The 11,915-nt window shown below is 41.2% G+C and overlaps 1 long non-coding RNA gene across 2 annotated transcripts in view; it reads left to right on the top strand.

Moving 5' to 3' along the window:
• The first annotated feature begins 2,199 nt into the window (after positions 1-2,199).
• The window catches only part of LOC116081861, a 17,287-nt gene continuing 7,571 nt past the window's right edge, over positions 2,200-11,915 (top strand). Inside the window, exons 1-2 of one of the 2 annotated variants that reach the window (XR_004115048.1) lie at positions 2,200-2,443; positions 2,716-2,861. This is a non-coding gene — a long non-coding RNA (uncharacterized LOC116081861). Of the gene's footprint in view, positions 2,862-11,915 lie in introns of both variants that reach the window. The other variant, XR_004115046.1, reaches the window with a different exon arrangement.

Below are 11,915 nucleotides of genomic sequence, written 5' to 3'. Positions count from 1 at the left end.
CCCACGAGATGAAGTGAAGCTAGGAGCTCGGCTTCCTTCAGAGCTAGGAGCTCGGCTTCCTTCAGATGCAAAAGTGTAATTCAAGCCTTGACAAAAGCAGAGTTCAGGTGGTCTATCGTTCCACATAGCACAGATCAGCAGACAACTCTTTTTGGTTTTTTTTTTTTTTGTTTTTGTTTTTTTGTTTGGTTGGTTGTTTAGTTTTTCGAGACAGGATTTCTCTGTGTAGTCCTGGCTATCCTGGAACTCACTCTGTAGACCAGGCTGGCCTCGAACTCAGAAATACGCCTGCCTCGTCCTCCGATTAAAGGCGTGCGCCACCGCGGCCCGGCTAACAGACACTCTTAAATCACTGAACCTTTCCTCCAGAGCTCACTGCAAGAAACAGGAGAACTATCTAGTGACTCTAGGGACCCTTCCTTCTGGCTATGGCTTCATCAACGAGGAAACCTTTTTTGACTTTTCATCCTTAGCAACCATCAGGGCGTGACCTTTGCCCTTAGTCTCCAAACCACCGGTCCAGTGATTTACCCTGCTGCCCAATGGCCGTGCTTTCCCTTGCTTCCCGGACGGGTCATCTGTGAACTTTCTGCCCATGAGACCGTTCCCTCTACTTATACCCTTCACCTTCCTGAGGAACTAGAAGCTTCCAAGGTTCCTCAAGTCATCTTTTGGTTTCAAGATGGCATGGCCCTTGTTTGCTCAGACTTCTGATAAACCCCTCCCTGCCTCTTCTTCAGCTCTTGATTACCACCATGATTCAGCCCTTGCTCATTTCCCCAGGTCAGTTTAATATGCAGGCCACTCAGCTTCGTTCAAATGTTCCCAAATCGTTTCTTACTCTGGTTTTGTCCCTAAGGTCATGTCTACACCTCGGACTTCACACCAGCAATGACATCCTCGTATTCCACCGCAATTGATATGCTTTATAGATGGTGTGGACATCAAAAATGTTACATTAAGGAGGTAGGAACATAATTGACTGATTAGACTTAGGTGGTCACAAAGGTACAGAACCAAGATGGAGTACTGATGTTGTTACTTGTAAGGAGCATGTAAGGCCTGAAGGCCAGGAAGGTTAAAATGAAATATTAAGTGACAAGTGAATAAAATGAAAGTAAATGTGTAAAATGGATAAGCTTACTGCAAGGCGGTAACCCAGAGTGGAATCCCAGATAAAGACAGAGGGCTGCACGAAGCCCAACGTGCAGACAGAGATAGAGATAAGCAAAGAGCTTAAAAACCACGGCCAGAAGCGACCAAGCTGGAGATGAGATGGCTTGCTGAACGAATCCACGCCGCTCAGACTCAGACTCTCGCCTCCCTCCTTCTGACCCAGACTCTCGCCTTCCACCTCCTGATAAGGCGTTCACACAACCAACGCCCAAGAAGACGTCGGGAGCCCGAGCCTGCAAAGCAGAGACAGGTCGTATATCTCTTAGCTTATGATGTTAGAATCCCTTAGCTTATGATGTTAGAATTCCTTAGCTTATGATGTTAGAATCCCTTAGCTTATGATGTTAGAATGTTAGGATGTTTGGAATTGTTCTGCTAGTAATACTAGTGATTGCTATGTTATTTTGGTGTGTAATTTGTGTGATACAGCCTGATATAGTACATAAAAGCTCTTTTAGCTCCACGTCTGACTCCTTGTCTTCTGTCATAATTGCTGAGGGGCGTCCACCAGCTGAAACCATAGGCTGGTCACCCTAAGTGCTCCTGACATACTAGGAGAGAGAAGGGAGGGAGGGAGAGAGAGAAAGAGGGAGGGAAGAATAAAGAGAGGGAGGGAGGGAGGAATAGAGAGAGGGAGGAAGGGAGTGAAAGAGGAATAAAGAGAGGGAGAGAGGGAGGGAGGGATTGTGGGGGAGAGACAGGGAGGGAGAGAGGGAGACGTTACATGGCGCCTTCAGCAGGAGATTTACTTTCTGCTTGAGTCTTGTAACATTCACTTACAAATTGTACAGGTGCACTTATTTGGTGCCACATGGTTTAGTGCCATGTGGCCATGGGTACTTGGACTAGTATACAATGAGCTCCATGTTCCCACCTAACATTTTCCCATGTTCCCATTTAAGCTTTCTAATGTCTACAGGACCATTGGTCTTCAGTCTTTTTTTTTTTTTTTTTATGAATGACAGTATTTATGGATATATGTGGATATATATTACATACATATATACATACATGCATACATATATATACACACAATACATACATTCATATATGTACATACACAGACACATATATACATATATGTGAACGTAAAATCTAAATGTTGGTCTTCAGTCTTCAGTGTACCCAAGTTGCTGATTAATCTCATTGTCAATCTGTTTCTCCAAAATTTCCCAGTAAACCCGGACATACCATAAGCTGTCACAGGGACCCGGATTTTGAAGCATCTCAGTCAGTATTTGGCGAACCTGGAGGTCTTCTGTATAAGGTGTTCTCTATAAGTCCAAAGGTCTATTACTGTATTCTAGACAGTGCAAGTCAGCTTCTCAGGAAATGAAAATAAAATGACGCAGTGTGGCTTCTCCAACATTGGTTCTAGGATCCCCCGAGCTTCCCCCTGATTCTGACCTTGAGTTTTCTGTTTTCAGTCTTACTGCTCTTGTCACACCTAACTCAGCTCTATCTTGAGACCAAGAATCGTGCTTAGAGGCCTGACCTGCTTCCCTCATAACTGCCTGTCTGGACTGTTTTTATCAACAGATAAGTGGATTCCATGACCCCTGTGAGCTAAAGTTACAGGGAGGACAGCCCTGAAGCCATCTGGTCCCCTGGCCTTGAACATCCATTATCATGTTTACTCAAGCAACAATGTCAAAGGAGATCCTTTCAGAGACTGCATTTCTGAGGTTGGTTGCTAACACTCCCTGAAATGTCCTAGTACATGACCATGGGCTAGGTCCTGGCTGCAGCATTATGTCTTATGAGCCAAGAGAACCGTGCTCCGTTATAGGTTGTTCCTCCCTCGCCCCTCCCTCTGAATAGATGTTACTTCTTTTGAAACAAGAACCTTTATGTCAACTGAGAATCAGGGTCACACGCTGGTCTGAACTTAATAATCCCACTTCTCATTTCTTAAAATACGTATTTGTTCTCAAGGTCACTAGGGACTAATTACTAAACTCACTGACATGCCTGCTATCAGCCATGTTTTAAGGTGCTAATTTAGAAGGTCTGCCTTTTTTTTTTCTTCACTACAACACAAACCGGTATGTAACACGGAAGCTTCTAGGAATTGTGTAGTGATGGTGCCCTGCGGTGAGCCTTGGTGCTCTGTATTCTCCGGGAGCAACAGAAGCTCTTATATCTATTTTGAGTAAACAGTCTTGGCAGCCTCCAATGCAATTTATTCAAGGATGCTGCACACAGCAGGATCCTGCCTCAAATAACTAACCCTGTTACCAGAGTGTTTCCTGAACAAATTCCTCTGTGAGGGACAAAAATGGGGCCTCTTGTTCCTCTTAAGGAAATGAGGGGTTTTTTATTGAAAAAGAAAGAGAAAAAAAACAAATCTGTAAGTTCAACCTGAAACTCATAAGTCAGCAGTCTGAGGAATGTGGCACTAGGCTATAGATAGTAAGCTAGGCTGTAGCCAAAATCAGGACTGAATCAAATAATTGAATTTTTTTTTATCCTCAAATTCTCTCCTTCTACATTTGCTTTTGTTTGTAAACCGAATTTGGAAATAGCTCCTCCTGGGACTTTCTCAGTCCCTGTCTGATGCAAAGGATTTTAGGCAGGTGTAGTAAGTCCTGGCTATTGGAACTTAGTAACGGGAACTGTGATAACTGAAAAATGATAAACTCAATGATCGTTGACTATACATGGAAATGGAAATGTCTCTCACTTAGCATAAAGCACAAATAGAATAAAAACAGTGTATTGTCTTGGGTAGAAATACAGAGACCAGGCAGCCAGTCCCACAACACCTAGAGGAAGCTCCACTCCCAGGCGCTCTAACTTGCCTACGAACAAAGGCCCAGAGGTGAGGAGGACACAACATCTGTCCCAACATCGGGAGTAACTGGGACCAGAGGGACCCAGGGACCTAGGAACCCCCGACCCCCGACCAGTGGCACAGGTTCCTTCCAGTATGGGCCCTTCCGCTAAGCAGACCTTGGGTGCAAAACCCGCAGCCAGTCCCACAACACCTAGAGGAAGGAAGCTCTACTCCCAGGCACTTTAACACGCCCATGATCCCAGGATCCCAGGATCCCAGGATCCCAGGAGCTTGGTCACACCAGGATCTCAATGTCACAGAGGCAGCTTGACTCCTAGGAGTTCGGACACACCCAGGAATTCAGGATTGCAGGAACCAAGAATCACAGGATCACAGAGACAGCTTGACTCTGAGGAGTTCTGACACAATCAGGGTCACAAGAAGGACAGGCTCCAGTCAGATATAGCGGGGCAGATAGCACTAGACATAACCAGATGGTGGGAGGCAAGCATAAGAACATAAGCAACAGAAACCAAGGTTACTTGGCATCATCAGAACACAATTTTCTCACCAGAGCAAGTCCTGGACACACCATTACACCAGAAAAGCAGATTCAAATCTAAAACCACTTCTCATGATGATGTTAGAGGATCTTAAGAAGGTCATAAATAACTCCCTTAAAGAAATACAGGAGAACACAAGTAAACAGCTAGAAGCCCTTAAAGAGGAAACAATAATCCCTTAAAGAATTACAGGAAAACACAATCAAACAGGCAAAGAAAATGAACAAAAACATCCAGGATCTAAAAATGGAAGTAGAAACAATAAAGAAATCACAAAGGAAGACAATGCTGGAGTTAGAAAACCTAGGAAAAAGATCAGGAGTCATAGATACAAGTATCACCAACAGAATACAAGAGATTAGAAGAGAGAATCTCAGGGCCAGAAGATACCATAGAAAACATTGACACAACAGTCAAAGAAAATGCAAAAAGCAAAAAACTCCTAACCCAAAACATCCAGAAAATCCAGGACACAATGAGAAGATCAAACCTAAGGATAATAGGTATAGAAGAGAGTGAAGATTCCCAACTTAAAGGACCAGTAAATATTTTCAACAAAACTATAGAAGAAAACTTCCCTAACCTGAAGAAAGAGATGCCCATGAACATACAAGAAGCCTACAGAACTCCAGATAGACTGGACCAGAAAAGAAATTTCTACCATCACATAATAATCAAAACACAGCGTGCCCTAAACAAAGAAAGAATATTAAAAGCAGTAAGGGGAAAAGGTTAAGTAACATATAAAAGCAGGCCTATCAGAATTACACCAGACGTCTTACCAGAGACTATGAAAGCTAGAAGATCCTGGGCAGATGTAATACAGACCATAAGAGAACAGAAATGCCAGCTCAGGCTACTATACCCAGCAAAACTCTCAGTTACCTTAGATGGAGAAACCAAAGTATTCCATAACAAAACCAAATTTACACAATATCTTTCCACAAATCCAGCCCTACAAAGGATAAAAGGATAATAGATGGAAAACACCAACACAAGGAGGGAAACTACACCCCAGAAAAAGCAAGAAAGTAATCTTTCAACAAACCCAAAAGAAGATAGCCACACAAACATAATTCCACTTCTAACAATAAAAATAATAGGAAGTAACAATTACTTTTCCTTAATATCTCTTAATATGAAAATTAATATTACCTAATATTACATAACACTACACACCCTAATTGATTAAAATTCAAAAATATGACAAATTAGAAGTTTGTTGGCTGTCACCCAGTGTTCTCTCTAATTTGGTAATTGGTAATAGGTCCAATATTGTACAATCTATATACACTGTCTGCTTGTTTGTATGTGACAGTATCTTGCTGTGTACTACATAATGGTCTTGAAATCATGCTTTTCCTGTCTCAGCTTCTCTATTAGTAGGATTGTTTATTTGATGTTTTTACACTATACTATTGTTTTCAGAACAGCTTATATATTTCAAAATTATTTATATAGCCAAAAGAAATGTAAACAATTCATTTGGGAGGTAGCTTGTAAGAGAGCAACAAAGAGTAAGACTGAATGTTTTGCTTGATATTTATAATTATGTATCAATTTGAAGAAGAGGACTTAATAAGTTACTCTTTTTTTGAGATGAATGCTTTTCAAAATCATCACAGCCAATGAACCAGAATCTTACCCTCACCTAATGTCTGTGCCACGCTCGATGTAGAATCATTGATCATTGAAACAATTGATAAATGACTTCATGGATAGACCATCTTAATATATACAACATTTCTTAAATGAATGTAACCTGTTCCCTGTGGGCTGAGAATGAAGACAATCACTCAAATCAAATAGCTTTGACCATAGCAAGAAATCTGTATCCAAAAATCATGCCTACAATTCATTTCTTAGTGCAGCAGAACTGCCAACTCTCAGCTTAGCTACGATGGAAGTAAAATCCTTTGGTGAAATGAGGGACATTGAAGTACAGCCTTATTACAATTGAACTCCAGTGTTTAAAAATTGTTCTTATCTTGGATTTTTACCACAGTAAGAGCCAGGTTTTTAAGCTTTACTAAAAAACAGAACAAACAAACAAACAAACAAAAAGACCTTATCTTTTTATGTTCATTTAATAACATGCCCATCATTTTTATGATTGATAGAAAAATATATGTTGTATTGAATGTAGTAATAAAAAATAAATTAAAAATGAAAATTCTATTGCAAAATTTAAAATAAAAAAGTATGCCAAGTCACCTATCTACCTCCACGGTAGATTCTGAGAATGCCTTACCAGTGTTTGCAAATAATGGGTTCTTGGTCTCATGTAAATAACTTATTGATCTATTATACAGTCTGCATTTTGGCAGAATCTTAGTTCCTTGGAGACTTCTGATGTTCTTTTATTCAGCGACCGTGGTTTGTTTGGCTTTGTTTGCTTTAACTGTTTGGATATTTTGTGACAAGATTTTGCTATACAGCACATAGGCTGGCCTGAAATTCATTATGTAGACCAGCCTAGCCTTGAACTCATAATCTTTACCTCCCTAGTGCTGGAATTGCAGATTTTTGATCACCATGTGCCAATCATATTTCTGGTCACTAAGAATTGAGAGTGTTCAAGAAACCTTTGTGTCTGCCCTTCAGTTCATGGGCTTGACCCTGTGCTAGCCTCCTTCACTGGTTGCCAAAGCTGAATGGCTCCCCTACCGGTTTTCAGAATATTAATATTGTTCCTGGTTACCTTCCAAACCTTGGTTTCTTGAAGAGATCATATAATCTAATCAAGACATACACCATAAAGAAATCAAACTGGTATTGACCTTGAGAGAAGTTTCATTCCTACAGATAGCTTTCACAGCACTGAAAGATGCTGTCCACACTACTGGGGAAAGTAAATCAGGTGTCAGCCTTACTCATCTGCAACCCCCAAAGCTACCATAACAGTAGACCTAGCAAGATATGCCCGCTGATGCAACAGTGGCATGAACATTAAGGGGATAACCAATCACTTTCTAATAGCTTTAGTAAGGCCTGCTCCATAGTATGGCCTCATGCTTGGCACCATTACAGGGACCAAGAATTTATGGACAGATAACTCAAAGGCCCAGCTTGTTCTCAGCCTTCCTAATATTGTGACCCTTTAATACCTCATGTGGTGATGACCCCAACTGTAAAATTATTTTGTTGCTATTTCACAACTGTAATTTTGCTATTCTTATGAATTTTAATGCAGATGTCTGGCATGCAGGATACCTGATATGTGAGTACCAAAGGAGTTGTGTCCCACAGGTTGAAACTCATGTCTCTAGAGGATAACCTAGTGACTAATACTGCTCTGCTAAAGGGACATGGTAGTAAACTACCTCCTCACGACTTATACTATACCCAGGGATTAGTACACCTCTCGCTCCTCATCAGAGAAGTTCCCTTTTGCAGTAGATGGTGATTGATAGAGAACCACAGCCTATCAACACATAGAGAATAATATATTATAGCGTTGTCTTAGTCAGGGTTTCTATCCCTGCACAAACATCATGACCAAGAAGCAAGTTGGGGAGGAAAAAGGGTTTATTTAGCTTACTTCCACATTGCTGTTTATCACCAAAGGAAGTCAGGACTGGAACTCAAGCAGGTCAGGAAGCAGGAGCTGATGCAGAGGCCATGGAGTGATGTTCCTTACTGGCTTGCCTCTCCTGGCTTGCTCAGCCTGCTCTCTTATAGAACTCAAGACTTCCAGCCCAGGGATGGCACCACGCACAAGGGGCAATTGAGAAAATGCCCCACAGCTGGATCTCATGGAGGCACTACCCCAACTGAAACTCCCTTCTCAGTGATAACTCCAGCCTGTGTCAAGTTGACACACAAAACCAGCCAGTACAAGAGTGTTCATCCCTAAATGGAACATCTATATTATACCCCTCCTCCCAGGGCTCAGAGATCATCCTGGAATAGGGGCAGAAAGAGGAAAATTTAAGAGCAATAAGCAATTACACCAAAGGAACCTATTGGACTTAGAAGCAATATCAGGAAGAAATAATCAAAATGCATTGTATGAAATCTTCAAAAAAAAATTCTTTTAAATTTTTTACAAAGAAAAAGAAAGAACCACTGGAGAATACCAGAATAAGTGAATTAAACTCCAGACCATGTTTCTTGCTCTCAAGGATTGTTTCTTGCTCTCAAGACAGCCTAGAAATCAACATGTGCTAACCTGTTATGAAAGAAAAAAACAGTAAGATCATCTCGTGTTTGTAATTGGCATTTCAAATGAACTAATTGTTTCATGAACCACAATGAAATGGTAATACATAACTTAATTGGCCTTCGGTCATGGTGACAACACACTTGAGGTGAACTTCTAAGAGGGAAAGGAGGATTTTGAATTGTCATTAAGTTGTCAATCCACAGTTTGGGGCCTGTAGGGAGGGAAAACATGGCGAGCAGTGTAGATAGGAGAAAGCAGCTTAGGTTGTGGTGGCTGGGAGTGGGGTTGAGGGAGGGGAGAGGCAATGAGCAGGGGTGGGGCAAGGGGTCCCACTACCCAAGGACATGCTCACTGTCTCCCACTAAGCTTCACTTGCTAAAGGTCCCTTTAGCTCCGAATAATTAACGGCAGAGTCCTGCAACCAAACCTTCAGGATGTGGCAATTTGAAGGACAGTTTGGACTCACACAGAGATACAGTTAAAAGCTTTCGGGAACTAGATCATTTGTCTATGTTCATTTTACCCTACCACTTAATCCTATGGTGTTAAAACGACAGGGAATCTGTTATTTCTTTCTTCGATGCCATCGCCAGTCACTTCAAAGTTCAATGTTCACAATGACAAATGCTGGGTGTTCCTTCTTCTTTTCTTTTTTTTTAAATTGACAGTATATGGAATGGATAAGATTCAATTCCTAAGACAATCAACTTGGTTGGAGGGAAGTAGATGAGCATTTTAGTGATACTTGACCAGAATATGAGTCTCTGCTGTTCAACTCCAAGATCTAGCCAAGAACCTAGTTAGTACTCACCGGGCCTCTACTTTTTCACTTTTAATGTGAGGACAAAACAGAAACTTAATACGGGCCTCAAGTATCACCCTGCCTGGCACAGGTGGATTTTCTCTCAAGTCTAAGACAAGGACCAGCATAAAGCCATACCCCTACAATAGCAGGCACCACAACATACATCACAGTCCTTCCACGTCATTACATGGGCTGCAGAGGGACTCCGTGAGATGACCAGAGAGATTTCTGAGAAACGATGTCTGAGATAGCGCAGGTTTCAGGACCTGGAGCTGAGGAAGATACCACTGCAGAAAACTCTAAGCCTATGTCCACAGAGGCAGGAAGGCGGAGCCCCACCTGCTGCAGAGGCTCATCCTGCTGTTTGCACTCCCAGCAGCACATTCATGCAAAAATGCATGTGTCTTTTAGAACAAAGAATCAGGAGACTCAACCCCAAACTGTCATTTTCTGAAGGAGCCAATAGCTATGGGGTGTTCGTCTGAAAGCAGAGCTGGTTCTTTACATGTGCCTCCCCCACGTCTGCACATTTATTTTCATTGTGTCCCTTTCCTGGCACCAAACCAAATGTCATGTGACTTGCAAGACCTCTGAAGCTGCCGGAGGGTAGGGCCAGTCCTTCTCTCAGAGGGACACTCCTTTGATGGGCACTATATCTCACTTCTGACTAGTATTCTGGTTCCTGGTTTTGAGAGAAAACTGAGAGTATAACAAATGTCTTTGCTGACTACCTGTCCGTGACCCTAGATGAAGAGCAGGCTTTTTATCTCTCGGACTCTTTCCTCCTAACACCGGGTCTTAGCTGCTCCTTCTTTTATCTCTTCAGACCAGGTTTGCAGAGCAGAGCTCAGCTCGATTTGCACTACTAATCCAGGTATCCTGAGGTGCACGTCTGTAGTTAGAGGAGTTCAGAAGCCTCATAGGAAGGCATGTGCATGTTGGGGGGGTTGTTTCTTTCAATCACAAGACATATAAGAAGAGGCAGGAGGTCCAAGACAAACCAAATCAGTCAGTTCTCTAGCTGCACAAGGAGTGGCTCCTTGCCAGCCTGGACAGCCCGTTACCGGAAGGTGAAACTCCCAAGAGCAGCCAGGTGTCTGCGAAAGGCTCTGCGTGCACACTGTTCTGTATTCTAGACCCAAAGCTTCAGTCATAGAAATGATAAGATAAATCTAGACATTAAGCATTAAAATTGTTGCCATTGCAAAAAAAGAAATGTGAAGTACTTTATGGAAATTACTTTATGGGGAATAAAAAGCCTTCGGCTTGTCATGCTTAACAATGGAAGGTTAGTGTTATCTTTTTAATAAGAGGGAAAACCACTTTATGTATACATTTGCATTCTTATGGAAGAAATGAACTTGAATTATAGAAAGATGTTTATTAAAATTCATTGCAATTCTCGTGCCATTCTTTTTTTTTTTCTTTCTTAAATAACTGGCTACCTTGCTCTTTGGTGTCCTCTGCCTAAGATAGATAAATGCCTCTGGACCTCAGAGAGGTCAAAGGCCACGCTTCAGAGCATCCTCGGGGATTGCGCTGTAGTTAGTCACTTAGGTGTAAAAATCGATTTACTCATTTAAGTATGTTTGAGTTTTTATGTTGAGTGCATCCCTGAATTGCAAATATATTAAATAAGATCAAGACGAAAACAAGCACCTAAATACACATGAAAGGCGTGGATGATTGATGGTCCAACCTGAGTTGCTTTGAAATGCAGTATCTCCCTGCACCCAGGTCAGGGCCCCATCCTCCAGATACAAGAGTATATAGGCCAGAAGGTCCTTCCTAGAGCTGGATATGTTCACTTGTTTGAAATAACAGGATAACCCAAATTTAATTACAATAAAGCCACTCTCATAGTATGATGTCATTTTTCTTGTTTCATTTTTGTTTTGCTTTGTGGCAAATCCATACTATTTTTTTCTTCTGAATTTAAAGTAGGGCCATGAAAGAATTCTTACAGGAGTATAAATAATACGATACATGTATTTAAATATTAATATCTTTCTTTTTGAGGGGCTTAAGTGGGATGCTCCCTAAAGGTAGACTACATTAGTTACATTAATATACCTATTACTTACTTAATATACCTATTACTTACTTATTTATTTACTTGTTTATTTATTTATTGCTTTTGCAATTATTTTCCCTAGCCTAGAAAAGCATGTATGTAGTTACAAAAAAAAAAAAAATCTATCCCTCTTCTTATTCCTAGGTGTTGACATTCATGCAAGAACACACTGTGCTTTTGTCTACATTAAATCATTTTGTCAGAATTAAGTCATTAAATACTAAATTGAGGATCTTTGAAAAATACCACTAGAAATTCAACTGGTTAAATTAAAAGAGAATATATGGACATTACCAAAACCCAGCAAACAGACATTCAGAGGAGTTAAAACAAAACAAACAAACAAACGGGAAAAG

Source organism: Mastomys coucha, unplaced genomic scaffold, assembly GCF_008632895.1.
Source record: "Mastomys coucha isolate ucsf_1 unplaced genomic scaffold, UCSF_Mcou_1 pScaffold11, whole genome shotgun sequence".
NCBI lineage: Eukaryota > Metazoa > Chordata > Mammalia > Rodentia > Muridae > Mastomys > Mastomys coucha.
This window is presented reverse-complemented; position numbering and strand designations above follow the sequence as displayed.